This window comes from Nerophis ophidion, linkage group LG12, assembly GCF_033978795.1.
Source record: "Nerophis ophidion isolate RoL-2023_Sa linkage group LG12, RoL_Noph_v1.0, whole genome shotgun sequence".
NCBI classification, from domain to species: domain Eukaryota; kingdom Metazoa; phylum Chordata; class Actinopteri; order Syngnathiformes; family Syngnathidae; genus Nerophis; species Nerophis ophidion.
The window spans coordinates 24,615,863-24,620,713 of record NC_084622.1 but is presented as its reverse complement, the minus strand read 5'-3'; the positions used below and the strand labels follow the sequence as shown (position 1 = coordinate 24,620,713).

General features: G+C 35.5%; 1 long non-coding RNA gene across 1 annotated transcript; it reads right to left on the bottom strand.

The window, feature by feature from the left end:
• Positions 1-301: 301 nt before the first annotated feature.
• On the bottom strand, positions 302-1,641 carry LOC133563792 (uncharacterized). Its single transcript, XR_009809111.1, has 2 exons — positions 1,502-1,641; positions 302-940 (listed from the first exon to the last, which is right to left on the bottom strand). It is a non-coding gene; the product is annotated as an uncharacterized LOC133563792 (long non-coding RNA).
• Between the last annotated feature and the right edge of the window lie 3,210 nt (positions 1,642-4,851).

Sequence of the window (4,851 nt, the reverse complement as noted above, 5' to 3'; positions counted from 1 at the left end):
GTGATGAAACAAAAAAAAAAAGCTGACTATTTGATATCAATACATCCAAACGTGTTCAACCTTTTTCCACCGAGATCGCATAGTGAAAAGTGGCGTCCGTTTTAAAATAGTTTTATTTTGTAAAAAAAGAAGAGATAAAAAGAGACATTTTTTATATTTTAAGAAAAAAGTTAGGGTCAGCTTTTTGTTATACGTGACGTGTATTATTGTTAGTTATTAGTATCGCCGTTTCATCTTTTTCTTATAACATTACGTCTTTTTGCTTACGTTTTGTTACCCCTGTAATAACTAAAATAGTACATTTTGTCATTTACAACAGTTTATTTAAATTTTTTTATTAAATCAACATAAAAAACACAAGATACACTTACAATCAGTGCACCAACCTAAAAACCTCCCTTTTTCATGACAAAGCCGCAGGACAAATTATCAAGTGTTGACCGGTCCGCAGCTACAAAAAGGTTGGGGACAACTGATTTACAACACAAAGCTGACATTAAGAATTTAGATATGTCATATGTGTTTTTTAGCGTTTCTTTTTATAAAATAAAAAATTGGCGACTTGTCCAGGGTGTACACCGCCTTCCGCCCGGTTGTAGCTGAGATAGGCACCAGCGCCCCCACGACCCCAAAGGGACTAAGCGATAGAAAATGGATGGATGGAAAAAATCATCAAAAAGGCCCCTGCAGTCTTCAACTTTTTAGGATGCGACCCTTGGTGAAAAAGTTTGGACACCTCTATATTTCAATAGCAAGTACATTTTACATCAGTTTGTGTAATAATATCATGAGATTATACAATAATAATATTCATATATATTCACTGTAACAAACGGCCTTTGGAGAACAGCCGTAACCACAACGTGGTCCTCAATAAAAACAAGTTTGGGGGGTTTGGTGGTGTATTCCGTCCTTGTTGAAATGGTCATGCGTGGTGACTCTGAAATAAGAATGTAACAATCAGATCACATGAAAACGGCTAAGAAAATAAAAGTCATACGGGAAAATGCATTTTTAGACAATATAATTTGCTCGATAGGCTAGGGGACATCAAAAAATGGATTAGAAAAGACAGATTTAAAATAATAATACAAAAAATAATAATTTCAGCGGGCCGGATGTTGGACGTTGGCGGACCGTAACCTGCCGTAGTTTAGGGACCCCTTATCTAGTCCACAGAAAAGCGCTAAATAAATGTAATCTATTATTATTACTATTCATCAGCTACTGATATGCCACGTGACTCACATTTCGACATGTTACCATAGCAACAACTCTGCAAACATTATTAGCTGATTTGACAGTGTACTTTTTTTGTTTCCTCCGAGACAAACTGCAAGTTTGCAATAGATGTGAGACTCTTAGGAGCCGCAGAAACATTAGTTGCTAACTTGTTTGTAGTGGAGGCACACAAGGCTAACTGCTTAATGGCTACAATGCTATGTTGCCTTACATTCCGTGGGATTCAACAATCATTTAGAAATAAATAATGTCTAATTACCTTTTCCTCCTTTTGACCCGTTGTCCATGTGGTAGAAGAGGCGCTCGATAATGCTGCGGGTGGTGCCTCAGCCGTGAAGCTATTTGTTGGTAGTTCGGCAGACATTTTTTTCACAAACAACACGGCTTTAAAAAAAAAAAAAAAAAATGAAAAGGGGCGGGCATTATAGGCGACCGGAACTGGAGTGCAGTGTCGCTCATACACTCTAGTGAAATCCTCTCACATACACAGGTAAGATGCTTTCACACACACTAGTAAGATGCTCTTATACATATAACTGAAATCCTTGCACACATACTTCTAAAATTGTTGTCTCTCACACGCAAGTGGTGTGTGTGTGCGTGAGAGTAAAACATTTTAGTTGTTTATGTGAGAGCATTTTACCTGTTTATGTGAGAGCATTTTAGTTGTTTATGTTAGAGCATTTTACTTGTTTATGTGAGAGCATTTTACTTGTTTATGTGAGAGCATTTTAGTTGTTTATGTGAGAGCATTTTGTTGTTTATGTGAGAGCATTTTACCTGTTTATGTGAGAGCATTTTACCTGTTTATGTGAGAGCATTTTACTTGTTTATGTGAGAGCATTTTAGTTGTTTATGTGAGAGCATTTTGTTGTTTATGTGAGAGCATTTTACTTGTTTATGTGAGAGCATTTTACTTGTTTATGTGAGAGCATTTTAGTTGTTTATGTGAGAGCATTTTACTTGTTTATGTGAGAGCATTTTACTTGTTTATGTGAGAGCATTTTACTTGTTTATGTGAGAGCATTTTTTTTGTTTATGTGAGAGCATTTTAGTTGTTTATGTGAGAGCATTTTAGTTGTTTATGTGAGAGCATTTTACCTGTTTATGTGAGAGCATTTTAGTTGTTTATGTGAGAGCATTTTACTTGTTTATGTGAGAGCATTTTACTTGTTTATGTGAGAGCATTGTACTTGTTTATGTGAGAGCATTTTAGTTGTTTATGTGAGAGCATTTTAGTTGTTTATGTGAGAGCATTTTACCTGTTTATGTGAGAGCATTTTAGTTGTTTATGTGAGAGCATTTTACTTGTTTATGTGAGAGCATTGTACTTGTTTATGTGAGAGCATTTTAGTTGTTTATGTGAGAGCATTTTTTTGTTTATGTGAGAGCATTTTACTTGTTTATGTGAGAGCATTTTACTTGTTTATGTGAGAGCATTTTACTTGTTTATGTGAGAGCATTTTACTTGTTTATGTGAGAGCATTGTACCTGTTTATGTGAGAGCATTTTAGTTGTTTATGTGAGAGCATGTTGTTGTTTATGTGACAGCATTTTACTTGTTTATGTGAGAGCATTTTACTTGTTTATGTGAGAGCATTTGACTTGTTTATGTGAGAGCATTTTACTTGTTTATGTGAGAGCATTTTAGTTGTTTAAGTGAGAGCATTTCATTAGTGTATGTCAGAGCATTTCAGTAGTGTATGTGAGAGCATTTCAGTAGTGTAAGTAAGAGCATTTCAGTAGTGTGTATAAGAGTGTTTCAGTATTGTGTGTGAGAGAAAAACATTTCAGTTGTTTATGTGAGAGCATTTCAGTAGTGTGTATAAGAGTGTTTCAGTAGTGTGTTTAAGAGTGTTTCAGTGGTGTGTGTGAGAGAAAAACATTTCAGTTGTTTATGTGAGAGCATTTCAGTAGTGTATGTAAGAGGTAATTCTGAATATTGTCCCTAACGGCCCATCATACTTTTGAGCCTGTTTGCTGACATACACTTGGTCATCTAATGCAAATGTTGTGAAATATTACAAACATATTCACAACTATGTTGACTAACCTGAGCAATATTACCTGCACACACATATCAGTGTGTGCAAAATAAGTGCAATAGGGTAATGTGCAATTTGCAGCAGCACTGTAAAAACCAGTGCAATTCGCTTCTTGCATATCTTAACACTTAAACACTTAACATTTAAACACGTTAGCACCTAAGCACTTTTACACTTAAATCCAGCTTTCTATTGTGAATTAATTGCTGGTCTATCATTGGATAATTTAATTTATTGTTCATTGTTTTTTTTAATGCTTTTTTAGTCTTACTGTATTTTCTATTAATAGTGTTTTATTGTTGTATACCTCCTTGTTGTCCTTTTTTGTGCTGTCCTGTTCTTGTGTGTTTGGCAGGGGCAAAAGATGCAAATTAGACACTGGCTACAACTTAACATATTTACACTCGAGTGTGCAAAGCTTGTGTGGCATAACGATGCCAGATTTGTTCCTCCAGGGATGCGTCGGGCAAGAACACAGTTTGAGGTACGAAATAAAGATTTGTTTAACTCAAAACAGGCTAAGAACAAAAAACACTGGTGCTAACAGAAAAGCAAACAAATGGCGCTAGCATGGAAACTAGGAATATGAACAGAAAAACTAAACCTGGCACGAAGGCACAAAAAGGGAAAACAAAAGGATTAGCATGAGAGCTAGCAATAAACAAAACCGCAGCGCGAGAGCTAGCGAGTATGAACAATGAAAACAAGTCTTCAACCGTTTTATGTGAGCAAATACGAGTCCGACAATGAGTGAACAGAAAAGGCGGGTTTACATAGGATGGTGATTAGTAAAACAGGTGTGCGGGAACCGAGAGTAGCAGGGGGAACTAATATGTAACGATGGTGACACACTAAACAGGAACTAAGGAGTCAAACGACGGAGAGTGATACAAAAAAGGAATCAAAACTACAAAATTGAACGATCCGAGCAGCGGAATCGCAACAGAGTGTTGTTCAATGTGTACTGTCACTGTTTAAATCCAATAAAGTAAAGTCGAAAATTAGCATACACTACATGAGAAGAAATATGCTTACCTGGTCACAGCATTGGAAACACATGCACAATTAAACGATACAATAATTGTATTAACTAATGTGTGAAGTGGGTTATATTTATATAGCACTTTTGAAACCCATTATCTAAGTTACATTTGGACCAGTATGGATGGCACTAGGAGCAGGTAGGTGAAGTGTCTTGCCAAAGGACACAAAGGCTGTGAATCGGATGGCGGGAGCGGGGATCGAACCTGGAACCCTCGATTTGCTGGCACAGCCCCATCAGAGCTGCCTATTATGTTTTGGTGAGATGCATGATAATTGAAATTCTTTATTTTTCATGTATGTAGATATTATTAGTATTAATACATTATTATTTTATTTGAATATTTATGGATGTGTTTGTTTATTATTTAATACAATGCTCCCTCAATGTGAAATTATACATTTTAATTAGTTTAATGTTTAGCTTAATTGATGTTGTATTCATCTGTAATATTATTAGTAATATGTTTGTTATTGTATTATTTCACTTTTTATGTGTTATATATCATAAAAATACTTTGTA